This window comes from Microplitis mediator, chromosome 9 (genome assembly GCF_029852145.1).
Source record: "Microplitis mediator isolate UGA2020A chromosome 9, iyMicMedi2.1, whole genome shotgun sequence".
In the NCBI taxonomy this organism is placed as follows: Eukaryota; Metazoa; Arthropoda; class Insecta; order Hymenoptera; family Braconidae; genus Microplitis; species Microplitis mediator.
Window position 1 is genome coordinate 15,756,633 of NC_079977.1, and position 17,335 is coordinate 15,773,967.

General features: G+C 29.9%; 1 pseudogene; it reads right to left on the reverse strand.

Annotated features, from left to right (window-relative positions):
* Nucleotides 1–1,372: 1,372 nt before the first annotated feature.
* Nucleotides 1,373–3,829, reverse strand: LOC130674502 (uncharacterized; annotated as a pseudogene).
* Nucleotides 3,830–17,335: the final 13,506 nt, after the last annotated feature.

A 17,335-nucleotide genomic window follows, 5' to 3' on the forward strand; every position in this document is an offset into this window, starting at 1 on the left:
CCCTTTTTATAAACGTAGTCAACAAGATGATGTTATGAAAGTTTATAAAATATTTTTATTTCATTAATTATTAATTTTTGAAGTAACAAAAAAATTAATATTCGAAATAATGTATTTTAAATAGTTTTTTATTTAATTTTAAGCTATTACTGATTTCATGTACTTGTTAGGCATTCTATGATTACTCTTCAAATTTGTTCATGCATATAAATTTTTTATCAACAAAATATCATGGGACCTTTTTTGTACACGGAAAAACGAGCCGTTGAAAAATTGAACTCATATCTGAGTATTTATTACAGTTTCGTATATTAGTAAAGTGCTGCGACTTTGAAACTGTAAAAATTACACTTTTATCCAGGCATAACAAATATTACAGTTTCACACTCGATATTCTCCAGTTCTCTATAGTAAACAGATTTTATAATTTTAAATTGTATTCTAAAAATTACAATCTCACACTGAAATTTTTTCTACAAATTCTTCAAATTTTTCCGGGTCAAAAATAAAACTTGATTCAGGCTCGCTTCGCCTTATTTTCTTTTGAAGTTATCGCTTTGCCGACGATTTTTTGATAAGATCTCGACTTTTTCGACTTAAATTTAATTTTTTTCAACTTTGTGAACTTTTTTCATCTTAGTTTCAACTTATTCGTCTTTACTTTGAGCACGATAGTCATTCACATTACTTTTGACTTGCTAAACCAAGGCGAAAAAAAGTAATTTATTCGCCTTACTTTCGCCTTAATATATAAAAATGATTTCACCTTAGGTCTGACTTTTTCGCCTTACATTTTAAGTCGAATAAGTCTAAACCAAGTCAATTTCGACTTGATCTCGACTTTTTCATCTTAAAATTTAAGTCGAATAAGTCTAAACCAAGTCAATTTCGACTTGATTTCAACTTTTTCGTCTTAAATCGCGACTAAGTAAGCCAGTTAAGTCTAAACCAAGGCGAAAAAATATATTTCATATCTCCGTAAAAAAAAGTCGAGTTTGTCTTGTGAAAAACAGCTTCAAATTTCGACTTGGTAAACCAAGTCTAAATCAAGTTTTATTTTTGACCCGGGTTATTTCCTGAGACAAAAAAATTTTATTATTACAGTTTCATTTAGTAAAAAGTATTGTTTTGCTTGAATTTATACTTTGAAATTACTAAAATATGATATACAAGCTACAATTTTTACAGTTTCATTTGACAAATGAAATTCTTTATTTTTCGAAATTCGATATTTAAAATAATGATAACTATAGTTTAAGATTAAAAAATTTACAGTTTCATAAAGTAATATTTATTTTTTTTCTCTTAAATCTATATAATAAAAATTTTTATATCTATAGTACAATAATTTTTGTTTTTTAGTTTTTATCGGATTTAATTGTGTTAATGAATTGTTGGGTTCCTCACAGAGGTTTATTATAAAATTCAATTTAATACAAAAAGCGTTGTTGAGTCGATACAAGAACAGCAGTTCTATCTTCTAAGAGTTAGAGAGTTTTCCTCGTACTCGAGGGTAGTCAGGCGGGTGAAATCTAGCTTTCTAAAAGTGAAATCAATTTAATAATATCTTAAAATTGACCGAAGGGTTGAGTCATCCAACACCTCCCCTTTTTAGTATAAAGACAGAGTCTGCAATACTCTTGATGGATTCGTGTGCATTTTTCCCTTTTTTTTTTATATTTATATATATCTATAGATCTGAGTCTTGTATCAACCTTACAATGGAATAATTATTTACAGAATTCAGTATACATATGAATAATTGTATCGTAATTACAAATTTGATATTTAATAATAACAATTTTGATTATATTTTAAATATTATTAATAGAATTCAAATGTTCTTGGTCGCTGTAAGAATCTTAAATTAATATATTTTCTTAATTATGAATTTAATGATTAATTATTGTCATTATTCCACTATTATAAATCATAATAAATCAAGGAGATTATTTGGAATTTGGAGTACGTAAAATATTGATTAATTAATTGTTCTTTTAATCTATTTCACAATTATTTCACAATGGGGTAGTGCTTCTCCTGGTCCTCATTGAGGGTTGCTGGTTGATCACTGGCGTCTTGGTTGGTGATGAAGTCTCTTCGTCTTCTTCAGGAATCTCAACAGCAATCGGAGGCAGATTAGTCTTTTCTTTGTCCTTGTAGACTAAAACGTCGTTTGTAGATTGTCTATATTCTTTGCGAAGGTCAGAGTCGAAATTGCAATTGACAAAGTTTTTTATTACTGGTGGAACAATTTCTTCATTGCGTGGACTTCTAGTAAAGCAGCAAAGGCGTTGGAGCCAGTATAAGCATCCGCACCAACGACAGAAATTGTATAAGACTATTAGAAGTACGATTGCAGATACTCCACTTAGAATTGATGTATACCAATGGGAATGAGTGACAGTAAATGGTTCATTGAGTCGTTTAGAGATAATCTTGTTAAAGTCTTCTAATTTCTTATCAGCGTATTTGAAATCATTTAGGTCAATGTTAGTGAGCTGAATTGGTTTCAAATCAGATGATATTAGATCATTTGGTTCAGCAATAGAAGCGCAGCAATCATGCTCGATGATATTGGAAGAAGGTATATAGTAGGTAGCGTTTCTATTGGCATATTCCAATGGCTCAAGTAGAAAAAGATTAGTGTAACCTTTACAATTGTTCTGGAGTTTGATGATTCCAGTCTGGTGAAGGACAATGTCTTCTATATGTTGATGTTGACAAACCACAGTTAAAGTTGATGGTTTTTGAAGCACGTAGAGCCAACGATTATGATTGATGTATGTCTATGTTTCGATAGATGCTTTGATAGTTCTTGTTTCGCAATTCTCAGGGATGCGTCCCGTGTGTGGTGATAGAAGTAAGATTTGCAGGTGTCTGGATCAGCAGTCCTTATAGTGTGTACGCTGTGGCAATGGTAGTTTCCACTAGTGTACTTCAAACAGTTCAACAACTCTTGCGAAAAGGTGAACTGGGATTTAGATTGGGAAATCAATAAGTAAGGAGCCTTAGGGAGAATATATGAAAATACCGATGTATTTTTGTGTTGCATGGGAAGAGGAATTAATTGATAGAGTTCGTATAGTAATTTTTTAACAGTCGGGACATTTAAAGCAAACATAATTAATTCTCCGTGTACTAAGACATCTACCGTAATTAATTTATAAATTATAGGAATATTGATTTGTATTGGTTCGATAAATAAATCGTTATCGCCTTTGTATTTGGCCAGTTCAGTCAGTAAAGTTTTTGGACTAATTAAAAAGGGTGAAATTATACTTCGATTTCCTAAGCTAATAACTTCAACAGCTTGAATATATTCTCTAGTGACTTTATTTGCTAAAAGTGACAAAGCAGTAATGTGTTCGATCATCAAGGTTTCGAACTGTAATTGTTTAAGATAGTCATTAGTTTCAATTTCGAATTCCCGAATTTGTTTTAAATTATCATTCATTGTGTTTTGAGAGCTGTGAGAGAATAGTTGAAATTTCTGATAGTACTAGAGATGATCTGAATCTGGGACTTTAAAAGGGTTTGGGTTTGTTTGTTATCATTTAATAATACATTGATACTATCGCTATAATACTGTGCATCATCTGCATCGGGTGTACCAAAAAGCCAATTTAATGCGTATGAAACTCCGTTAATAAGACCACGAGATTGTCTACGTGTCTATTTAAATGTTAATTCTCTAATTATTTCGTCATTATGATTAATTTCGTCGAGATCGTTATGAATCATTTTAAGAGTTTTTTCGCAGTGTACCGTTATATAGACGTGTTTAGTTCGAGTTAAAATGCCTTTGGCACAGAGACCTTCGGTTAATGCTAAATTATTTGAAATTATTGCACAAGCTTCTAGGAGATACGATATATTGAGATGAGCCAACAGAGTGAATTTGGAGTTTGATATCTTTACTGGGCCTTTGTTGTTAAAGAATATTCCGCTGGATTGGGTTAGGATATTATTTTGGAAATGAGAACTAAGAGTTAGATGTGGAAGGAGAAGGATCTGCAAGAGTGTTAGATTCATCTGAAAAATATCGTTTTAGTAAGTTTGCGTGATATCTAGTAGTTTTCTTATTACTAATTTTAACTTCAACTGTTTGATTAGGAAATACTTTTGTGACTTGATATGGTCCTTTGAAATTTTTTGATAATTTTTTAGCCAAACCTTGTTTAGTTTGCTTTTGATAAATCAATACTAGGTCACCAACTTCGAAAGTTTCAGGATTAGCATTACGATCATAGTATTCTTTACTTTTATTTTTTGCAATTATCATGTGTTCCCTAGCGATTTTGAATGATTGATTTAGTCTGTGTTGAAGTGATCTAATATAATCGTCATACGTATAGTGGAACTTAGGTTCTTGGGTTATAGAGGAAGGCAAGTAAGCTTTTCTACTAAAAAGAAGTTCGTATGGTGTATAATTAGTAGATTTGTGTATTGAAGTGTTATAACTAAACATTGCAAAGGCTTGTCCCAGTTAGTTTGGTCCGATTTAATACAATGTTTTAAATAATCTTTGAGGGTTAAATGACTTCGTTCTAATCCACCATTGGTTTCGGGATGGTAAGGAGTAGTCGAGATATGTTTTGTTTTAAATAGAGAACTCAATTCTTTGATGAGCTTAGACATAAAATCGGCACCTTGGTCAGTAAGGAATGTTGTAGGTATACCGAAACTTGTGAATATTAGGATTAAGGTCTCGGCTACGGTCTGAGCTTCATGATTTGGAATAGCAAATGCGAAGGAGAATTTTGTAAAGTCGTCTTGACCCGTCATAATGAATCTGTTACCTGATTCAGTCAAAGGTAAGGGTCCTACAATGTCTATGGCTATCCTTTCAAAAGGATTGTCGAAGGTAGTAGTTATTTCCATAGGCTGTTTAGTCGGTTTAAAATTTGTTTTATTTATTTGACAGGAATGGCATGTTTTTATATATTTTCGGATATCGGCTTTCATATTATACCAATAATATCTTTCCTTAATTTTTCTGTACGTTTTATTGAATCCTGAATGACCGGATAGTTTGCTGTCGTGATTTTCTTGAAGGATTTGTTTTATTTCATCCTGAGTTTTCGGAATGATTCTACTGATGTTAAATAATTTTATATTGTTTTTAGGGAATAGAAATTTAAGCATTACGTTTAGCTGACTTGACTTTATATTTTTATCTTTTTGTGGAGGAATTAAAATAAAGGATTCGGATTTTACCGTGTTCTTTAAAGCTTTTAAAGTATCAAATATGTGTTTGTATTCAAGTTTGTCGTGATGTAAGTTCTTTGGGAAGAGTAGGTAGAAAGTTTGAGTATTGTTTTGTAATTTAATAAGTCCATTGAGGGTAGGATTCGTATCTGATAGATCGAAATTTTCTTGAATGTAATTAGAGTACTGATTACTTTCGTCTAAGTCATGTGACCAGAGTAAAACGATAGGGTCACGGATTTTGTCTATTGGTCGATTTTCAAATTCATACTCTATTACGTCATTGTTGGTGTAGTGAAATTTTATAAAGTCGTTGTAAGTATTATTACTAGATGTTGTCATATTAATGGTGTGGTTCATTTTGTTTCCATGATAGTCCATCCGCATTAGAATTTACGCGTCCGGGTTTGTATTTTATTTGATATTCATACTCGTTTAATGATAATCGCCAACGAACTAATCTTGAAGAAGGATTTTTACAATTAAATAACCACTGGAGTGGTCTATGATCTGTGTAAATTGTGAATAGACGACCGTATAAGTAGGGTCTAAAATGTTCTATTGATTTTACAATAGCTAATAATTCTTTCTCTGTAGTCGAGTAGTTATGTTCGGCAGAGTTTAAGGTTCGAGAATAATAGGCTACAGGTAGATCTTTGCCGTCTATCATTTGAGAAAGTACACTTCCGATACCGATATTGGAAGCGTCACAAGTTAAAGTGAAAAGTAAATTGAAATTAGGATATTGAAGTATAGGATAACTTATTAGTTAATTTTTTAATGTCTCGAACGCTTGTTGTTGCTGGTCAGTCCAAATAAAGGGTATATCTTTTTGTAAGAGTATTGTTAAGGGTTTTGCAATGGAAGAAAAATTTTCAATGAACTTCCTATAGTAACCGACCATACCTAAAAATACTTTTATATCTTTTGGAGTTTTGGGACGTTGCATTCTTTGGATTACTTCGATTTTACTTGGGTCAGGTTTTAAACCTTCCCGGGTAATTAAATGACCTAGGTAAAGACAAGCTGGTTTTAGAAATTCGTAATTATCTGGTTGGAGTTTGAGATTATGCTCTCTTAATCAATCAAATACATTTTTAAGTCTTTCATTATGTTCCTCTAATGATAATCCGTAAATAACTATATCGTCCATATATACAAAACATTGTTTACTTGTTAGGCCTGAGAGTACAGTCCTCATAAGACGTTGAAATGTCGCGGGTGCATTTTTTAATCCAAACGGCATACGTTCATATTCAAAATGTCCTTCAGGGGTTGTGAACGCGGTTTTCGCGGCATCTTTCGAATTCATTCTTATTTGATGGAAGCCACTAGCAAGATCTAGTGTTGTAAAATATAGAGAATGTCCTAGCTGATCTAATATGTCTTCTATATTCGGAATGGGATAAGCGTCGTCTACTGTAACTTCATTTAGTAATCTATAGTCTATAACGATTCGCCATTTCTTTGTACCTGATGCGTCCAGTTTTTTCGGAACTACCCATAGAGGACTGGACCAAGGACTTGTTGAAGGTTTTATGATTCCCTGTTTTAACATTTTTTCTATTTGTCTGTTAACTTCTTCTTTGTGAACTTGTGGGTATCTGTACGTTTTAGAGTGAATTGGTCGTTCGTTAGTTGTATCAATAGAATGAGTAGTTGTTTTAGTAGCAGCGAGTATGTCGTCAGGTAAATGAAAAATATCGTCGTACCGTGTACAGAGGTCTAATATTTTTTGTCTTTCTTCAGAATTTAAATGGTTTAGCCTTAAGTTAAATTTTAAGGTTTCTTTTCTTATTTTATTTTTACTACAGTCTATACGGAATGAAAAAATTTGAGTTCGGTCAGGTAAAGGAAGGATAGGTATACTAAGGGTCGGTATTTGAATATATCTGGTGCCAGTATTCACAACAGTAATTAAGGCTTGGTCCTCGGGTCAAATGTTAACAATAGCATTTGGTATTAGAATTGAATTGATTTCTTGGGCTTCAATTATACCCTCGGAAAGATTTTCAGGATTTTGAACGTTAATTTTTATTACGGTTTCACATCTGGAGCTTAAATTGATTAAATTATTATATTGTGGAGTATTTATGAAGATTGGAACTTGGAATGGCAATGAGTCAATAGAGGTGGAAGATTTCCCGTAATCGATTTTTCCGTTTTGACACCGAAAGAAGTCTTGACCTAACAGACCATCAAATGGGATATTTGTATGACCATCAATTATCTGAGCTTCTAGAATAAATTGATGCTTATGAGTTTCGAGAAGGACCTCGGTCTTTCCGAGTGTTTGAAGAGGAGCATTTGGAGTGATTCCGTTCAGAATGGTATTCTTATGATTTGTGATTATAGGATTTTTGAGACTTTGTTTCTTTATTAGTGAAATAGAAGCTCCTGTATCGATTAGAAATTTTAAAACTCGATCATATGATTTTGCGTTTGAAGATTCGAATAGGACATAAGATAAGTCATTAGTGTCAACTAGTATATTAGATTGTTTTATTGGCTTGCATTGGCTTGTTTTATCATTGGATTTAAAAGATTTCGAGTTGGAATTAGAACTAGAGTTATCATGAATATTAGAATGAGCTGGATTCAGTGGTTTTATGGACTTGGGGTTTCCTTGGTATGATTTTTCTTTGAGTTTAGAAAACTTGGATTTTGATTTCGATGGTTTTTCAGGAATTTGAATTAATTTATCACTTGAATTTATAGGGTTGGATTTAGAATCAGTATGTTTTCCAATAGTTTGCTCACCTAGAATTACATTTGGATTTGAGGACATAGTAATAAGTTTTTCGAACAATTGATTAGAATTATTATTTGAATTAGATGATGGATCATTTAAATTGGAATTAGTAGATTTTAGACTCGAGAATGTAACAAATTCTTTAAGTGATTGATTGGAAATCTATTTAAAAATATCTTAAAATTGATCGAAGGGTTGAGTCATCCAACAGAATATTCACAACCTTCAATAGAAGTTGTGACAGAATCAGCTAATCCCATGTCCGGTTCATAAATATTGTCCGAATATGACGAAAAATATTAATATTGACGTACTTGATGTTGTAAAGTTACAATACAAGGCCAATTTTCCTTACTATAATTTTTTAGTTTCCTCTTACATTGAGCTTCTTCATCTATATATTAATCAGTAATATCAACTATTGTAGATGAATAGTATCACAAAACCACCAATTAAAAATCAATTTTAACGATATAAACTTTTATTTAATAATTCAAATAATCACATAAAATTTATGACGACGCTATCACATCTAATAAAGAACTGTCTATAAAACAGGAGCACAAAGCACAAGTTCGAACTTGTTTGTAGCCGTTTGTTACTCGAGCTATGGGCAAGACGCCTCCCTGACGCTATTCGACTTATGGTCACTGCCTTAGCGTGAGTGAGATACTGAAAAGCGAAATATTAAATATTGAAAAATAAAGTTTTCAAACTGTAAAACTTACCGAGTAAAATTTACAAGTTGCTATCCGAACCTGTAATTTTTATTTACAATATGTGAATACTCTCTTACAAATTAATTTAGTTAAAATTACATTTTCGATCGATAATATTACTATTCCGTATAGTAGAGTTCTTCTCAAGATATAGAATTTAAAAATTACAGTGTGAGCTGTGATTTTTCTCAGATCATTTATCATTCTCGACAACTGATAACTCACAGTGTAATTTTAACATTATGAATAAATAAGAGGAATTATTTCAGAAAGCACAAAATACATCACCAATAAATCTTAATTTTTACAGTTTCACCTATCAACTATTAATTTTTAAATAAAGCAAGAATTCAAAATAAAAAGTAAATAATACTTTGAAGATTTTTTTAACTAAAATTACATTTTAAACTGTAAAATTTACTGCTCCGAATTGTATTAATTTTATTACTATAACAAATTTCTAAAACTACAGTTTAAGTTTTAATGTTGAAAGACTTTTGCCCCGAAAGCCTATTTTTACTGTAGAAACTGGAATTTTTCAACTGCTCTTTTTTCCGTGTAGACAATTTTATTCCCTACAAGTTATTTTCAATAAAGTTTTTTCGAATTCCGCATTATTTTCTAGTTATTTTTATTTTAATGTCAAGCTTTCAAAATCAATCAGAAGACTATTTTTTTCATGAGCTTGACATTATAATAAAAATAACTAGAAAAAAATGCGGAATTCAAAAAAACTTTATTCAAAATAACTTGTAGGGAATAAAATTGTCTACAAAAAAGGACTCATGTTATTTTGTAATAGGTCTGATAGTTTCGCCGGAAGAGTAAAAAGATCACAAAATTTCATATGAATTCTACTTCAACCTCAAATAACTTACGAACAAATAGATTTATCAAAAAATGATAAGAAACTTTTTTTGTAGAGCATTCAATTACCTACAAAAAAAAGAGCCATCCGGCCTTACCCGGAATGGAAAGGTAGATTTCTCATTTAGATACAAAAATTTGGTGAACTTCATGAAAAATAAAGTACTGAATTAAATAGTAGTTTATCTATCGAGTGCGATCGTGTTTAAGACGTGAGTGTGAAGATTGGTACCCGAGCCGAAGGCAAGGGTACCAACACACGAGCGTCTTAGACTCGATTGTACTAGATAAATACATTAGTTTTTGTGACAGATATTTTAAATTTACTACATTTAGTGCCTATAAATGGCAGGTTATAAATCCGCGTTTATTTATTTGGTAAGATTGTTTTGAGTGTTTGTTGAAAATTAGAGAGGTCGGTAAGTGGACGAATTGAATTGATGATAAATTTTGTCGCAAGATGGCTCGTTAAGTTATTTCGATATTTTTTGGTCGTTTGCTATCGCACATGTAACCAAAAAATATTTTTTGATCCGATGATGACGTCACTATTAAAACGATTAGGTATCTTTTTTACCGGCTGTATCTTATTTAATATTCTTAACTGCCAACTATAAGCGCTAAATGTCGTAGATTTCAAGTGTCTGTCACAAAAAAATTTTACAAGAGCGTTTTCGTGAAGCTTTTGATTTAATTATAAGTAATTAGTTATTTATAATTCCTCATGATGTATTGGTCTGAAATAAATGAAAAAAAAAATTATTAAAAGAAAAAACAATATCATAAATAAAATGTTATTCATTAAATTAAAAATTTATTCAATATCAAGTAGGTAGTACTTAACATTAACTAGTGATATTTCATAAAAAAATCAAAAATTAATTGAGCTGAAATATCAAACTTATATAATCAATAACAAATGAAGCACTATAAACTCATTTATTGACGAATATTTAAATTTAAATCATATAAATGCAACCAGGTGTGAAAAAATAATTTTCAAAGAAATTATTGTGACTATTAAATTATAAAATAATAGATTTATTTATTGTCGCTGCTTAATTAAGGAAAATTATAAAAAAATATATGTGACAATAAAGAAGGACTTTACTTACAACAATAGATATAACAGTTGTTTAATTAATAATTTTGACAACATAATTGTACTATATATTTGATAACTTTTCTTAATTCTTGAGGTTTTATTTGATATTTTTATTTTTTTCAAGTTTTATTGATTACATTTTTCATTGGATTGTATAGCTTTACTTAGTACGTGCAACTGAAATAAATATTAAATGTGAACAACAAATTTTAATTATTTATGAAGTTTTGTTTTCTATTTTTTATCTTATTATTATTTAATTTGTATTTTAATGTAGATAAAACCTAATATGTCGTGTCAATAATTCCAAAAGGACATATTTTTTTTATATACCCTTTTGGCTTTAGTCATAAAGTCCAAAAGAGTCTATCAATGTTTTTTTTTTGTTATTATCAATCATAGTGTAGACTTATTGTAAAGCGAAAAATCGAAAGAAATACTTTGAATACCAAAAGCCCGATGAAAAAAGATTTTATACAATTGTATAAAATTTCATACAAAAAATGACCCGATCCAATTGTATACAACTGTATAGAAATTGTATACAATTCTATACAAATTGTATACAAGTCTATATAATTATATACAATTTTATACAAATTATATACAATTCTATATAATTGCAATATATAGAATTGTATATAATTATATAGAATTTATACAATTTGTATAGAATTGTATACAATTCCTATATAAATTGTATACAATTGGATCGGGCCATTTTTTCTATCCAATTATATATAGTCTATATATAATTATATATAGTCCATATATAATTGGTATATAATTCTATACAATTGTATAAAATCTTTTTTCATCGGGAGGGTTTATAATTCAAGTTATTCGCCTTATTGGTTTTAGTCATTAAATTTAAAGCCAAAAAGGCGTATAAATTTTTAGTTTGGTTTATTAAATAAATAATTAATACTCGCAGTAACATTAAATATTTTAAGTCTTTATTGATTAAATTTAATTTTTCTTTTTTAAAACAAAGAACCAAAAAGTTTATTTGGGTCAAGAAGTAAAATCAAATTTTTACACATTCGTTATTACTGCCATCAAAATTTTATATCACTTTTAAAATAAAAAGAAAAAAATAAATAATTGAACTTATTAATCCTATCATTAAAATTAAAATGTTCATAAAAGCGGTGAAATTTGCTTGGGATTGCTTTTGATGAACAAAAATACTCCCAGTCCATATATTTTACCCTAGAAATTGGTACTATTATAAATATTATCAATAACCATGTCAGTTTTGAATCTCTTTTTAAAAACTATTGTTCTAAATTCATCTCCAAAGTATTTTCTTATAAATCCTTAATACATCTTACACATTTAAGGGGGATAGCCACTGTGAGGATCGAAAAAATAGGTGATTTTCGGGAATTTTTTTGATTGGAATAATAAAGGAAGTTAGGGATCGGGTTTTTTTTGTTCTATAGAGTATACATTAAAGATAATTCTTCTAAATTTTTATTAAAAAATATCATGTTGTTTTAAATATTTAAATATTCTTTGTTTTAAAAAAGAAAAATTTAATTTAATCAATAAAGATTTACAATATTTAATGTAACTGCGAGTATTAATTATTTATTTAATAAACCAAATAAACAATTTATACGCCTTTTTGGCTTTAAATTTAATGACTAAAACCAATAAGGCGAATAACTTGAATTATAAACCTTTTTGGTATTCACAGTATTTCTTTCGATTTTTTGCTTTACAATAAGTCTACACTATGATTGATAATAACAAAAAAAAAACATTGATAGACTTTATGACTAAAGCCAAAAGGGCGTATAAAAAAAATATGTCCTTTTGGAATTATTGACACGACATATTAGGTTTTATCTACATTAAAATACAAATTAAATAATAATAAGATAAAAAATAGAAAACAGTAGTTAAACAGAGAGGCTTTTGGCCCGAAAATCAAAACGGCGCCCTACTTTACCGACCTACGATAAGTACCTGATGTCGGCAATGTAGATTTGTTTTTATCGATATTTGAGCCTGATGATGGTAATGTAGATTTGTTTTTATCGATATTTGGGCCTGATGATGATAATGTAGATTTATTTTATCGATATTTGAGGACTTTTTTTCATTATTTATGATAATGTAGATTTATTCTATCGACATTTTGTGTTGATGATAATGTAGATTTATTTTATCGATATTTGAGGCCTTTTTTCATTATTTATGATAATGTAGATTTATTCTATCGACATTTTGAGGTCTGTTTCTTATTGAAGATAATGAAGATTTGGTGGGGACTTGATCACGATAATGCCGACTTGATCATGGTAATGCAGATTTTGACTGGAACCTGATCATTGTAATGCAGGTTCTGTTTGGGGGTCTGTTTTCGCTTATCGATAAAAGTAGATTTTGAGACTTAGCGGATAAATAAGGACTTTTTTACTACATATTTTCGAGTTTTTACTGCTTTATGTATGATCGGGGGAGGGACTTGGTGAGACATCGAACATTCGAGAATGTTCTCGAATTTTCTACGCACATATTGGTGGAGAGTTTATTTTTCAATCCTGATTATTCTAAATTTTTTAACGGCTGTAAGGGGGTGGGTTATAGGCAAAATTTGAAAGTTTTTCCAAGAATATTTTCATTTTATTAGAAGTAGAGGTTTTAACGGTTGATCTAACCGGTTGTGGACCAATCATTTTTTATTTTATATCTCCCAAAAATTTTTTTTTCGTAGAAATCCACAACACGAAGCATTTTTAAGTGGGGATCATCACGATAAAAACTTGAGTTTTTGTCATAATCCGCACAGTTATTTAGAGATTTTGTTCTGTGAGAAGTGTACTATAAAGTCGTGTTCAACAGGTAAGATTTTTTTAATTGTAAAACTATTAAATATATTCAAAATTTGATTACTTAAAATTGATATTTGGAATACTTGCTTAGCGAATAATGGATCTCTCAAAAGTAAACGAGGCCCTCAAATTACCCATATTTTTACCAACCAAAAAGCTGAATGAATTGGAAAGAGATGGAGATTATCAAATAACCGCTTTCAAAAATGCTAATACCAAATTCGGATTAAGAGTAGTTGCAACAATCAATGAAGAATTTAATGTATTTTTGCCAAAAAGGACGTCAGCATTGATAACGAAGAATCCTAATTATTTCGAACAGTTGCTCAACCCCATACCATATCATAAGCTCTACCTCACTTACTTTGGAGGTAAATATAATGACTTCGAAATGGCTTATCGTGATTAATATATTACCAGTCATCATTATTTCTAAATATTAGATAAATTGGATAGTTAACAGTTATTTCTATAGATAATTTAAACTATCAAAACTTATTGCAATGTTAAAAATATATATTTTTTTTTATTCGATCAAAAAAAAAAATCTTACCGTACTTTTACGGATATGTATGTATGTATGTATGAATTATGAAATAAAAACAACATTTAATTAAAGTATATATTTTTTTTTTTTTTATTCAATCAAAAATTTTGATATACTTTTGGGGTCTGTTTCTTATTGATGATAATGAAGATTTGGTGGGGACTTGATCATGGTAATGCAGATTTTGACTGGAACCTGATCATGGTAATGCAGGTTCTGTTTGGGGGTCTGTCTAGCTTATCGATAAAAGTAGATTTTGGGACTTAGCGGATAAATAAGGACTTTTTACTACATATTTTCGAGTTTTTACTGCTTTATGTGTGATTGGGAGAGGGACTTGGTGAGATGTCGAACATTCGAGAATGTTCTCGAATTTTCCACACACATATTGGTAGGGATTTTTATTTACTGCTTTAAGCAGGATTGGGAAGGGGACTTTACTACCGCAACCTTTTGCCAAGTTGACTGCAAAAGTTGGCATTTCCATAAGTTGACAGCAAGTTTCCGAGCAACTTGTCGACAACTTTCAGCTCGTGCAACTGGTGCCAATAACTTGGTTACAAGTTGCTCAAAAACTTAGTGACAGGTTGCGGCAGTAGATTGTTGCCAAGCTGCTGAGCAACTTGCAGCCAACTTGTAGTCAACAATTACACAAGCTGAAAGTTGTCGACAACTTATCATCAATTTGGTCGCAACTCAGGTACACGAACTTTCTTTACCGTTTAACCAAGTCACATATAAGCTGCGTTTGGGATAAACTGCCAGCACATTTGCCAAACAGCAAGTAATTCTACAAGTTGCTTTTGTACTGAGCTCTGCTATGTTTTGTACCTAATATTTATATGGTTAGTAGCAAATGGCAAAATTTTAGCCAACCCACCTCATTAGGACAATAACCTATCACTTAAATTTTGACCGTAAAACGGGTGGAGCAACAGTTTTCTTATCTATTTTCTTAGTAGGATCCCTAATCCGCCCTCACCATAAGCTTGTACATTGGAAATCTTTTAGAAGGTAGCAAAATTTTGACCATCCCATCTCATTAGGACTATACCCTATTGCTTAAATTTTCACCATGAAAACGGGTGGAGCAACAGTTTTCTTGTCAATAGCTAAGTAGGGGTTCTGACCTACCCACGCTATACACTTGTACATTACATACCTGTAAGAAGGGTTGTCTTATACATTTTAGTATACATCTTTTCAACCCCTACCATGTACTCATAAGCACTATTCCTAGGAGGTGTATGTCTTATGTTTTTTCGAAAAATATTTTTTTTAAACCCTACTATATACACTTAAAATTTAAAAAATGTCTATAACTATTTTAATATAAGTAAATCTTTAATAAATAGAAATTATTTTTTCCATGGATGTAAAATCAAAATCATTATGAAAAAATATTCATGAAGGTTTTTATACATGGAATTTTTCATATTGAACGTTCACTCGTATAAAAAAAAAAAAATGTGCCTCGTATAAATAATAAAAAATTGTTTAACAAAAAAAAATATTACTTTATAGAATAGTTAAAATTATTCTTTACTTTAAATCTTATAAGTAGTATTTCTCTTAAACCTCTAACGCATTAAAAATAAATCCGTCTATTTACACACTAAAAATTTTGTCTCAAGAAAAATTTACATTTATCCATAAACAGCTGTGAATTTATACTAATACATATGTTTACTCGTTTTTCTCTAAAACCGACCCCCGTAATCTTCAGTTATTTACGTATTGAATAATTTTCGGTTGTACAACAAAATTTTGTCTCTAACAGATTTTACTTACTTGTAGTTCTGATAGATTTATCCTAATACGAATATTTTACCTACTCCAAAATGTTTTCCCTAAAACTGCTTAGCCGTAATTTGTATTCGTTTATCCGTTAATAGATTCTTTCAGCTGCTCAAAAGTTTTCAAATATTTTATAAAAAAAATTTGTAAACTTACATTAGAAAACAAAAAATTTACATTTATTCAAGACTGCTTTAATCTTACGTATTTACTCATCGAACACCCTTTTGAAAAATTTATAGATATTTGCTCAAAACTTTATCTTGGAAAAATTTTATATATTTTATTCTAATTTTGTTTCATCGCAACCTGAAAAGGATTATGATATTTTTGAAAACTTCTGCCGCCTGTTTATGCAATCTGTAAAATACATTATGCAATAGCAGACCTTTTATAAATTTATTTTTTTTAAGGACCTTATGCAAATTTTCGAAAAAATATACGTATTTGCTTAAAACTTTATCTTGGAAAATTTTTTACATTTTATTATAATTTTGTTTATTGCAAACATAAAAAGATTAAGATGTTTTTGAAAACCGCTGCTATCTTGTTCTGCAATCTGTAAAATACATTATGCAATAATAAACCTAAATATATATTTGTTGTTTTAAAAGTTTTTCAAAATTTTATATTTTCTTAGCTGTAAAACTAAAATTATTTTTTAAATTTATATTTTAATTAGCATCATTTATACATTCACACGGTTTTAGAGACATTTTTTCTCGGAAAAATGATCCTTAATCTCCAAAAATTCAAGGAAAATTTTTATTTTTTCGTAGTCGGTTTTTCTTTGATATATTTTATATAAAAAGAGGTGTTTTTGGAGATGATGCATCAGTTCATTTCTGCTCGTCATAAACGAATTTGGTATAATTCTGTGTTTTACGAAAAAATCTTCATTTTTCAACTATGGCGATACAATTATATTCCAACGTAGTGAATACAATTGCTCAAACATATGAAGATCTTTTAACACACAACCCTATAAGTAAAGATATGAGTATTAGAGCTTGTAATGTTTGTAGTGATACAATCATATCATTTAATAATATCCTATTAAACCCGCGAGTAAGTGTTCAAGAGAGACGGTGTATACAAGCAAATATTACACTATTACATTCTTATTATGAGAAGTTTCTACGATTAAGTGAGCAAGTGGTTGGTGGAGATTTGAATTCTAGAAATTTAATTCAGTGGCGCAATATGGAAAACGCTTTTCAGAATCGTATAACAACTGGCTGCATTGTCAATATTGGTCATATTGATTTAAGAACATTTCTGCATGATGCAAAAGTTTAACAGTTAATAAAATTCAAGAAAATATGCAGAGGATAGGAAATCTTAAAGTCAGTACAACTTTAATGTGCAAATTTGAAAATGTTAAAAGTGAATTAACCATTGAGGAAACAAAGACATTTCAAACTCAAAGTCGGGAGATATTAATAACAACAGATCTCGACAACTGGTTTGCTAGTAGTGTGTATGATGTTTTAT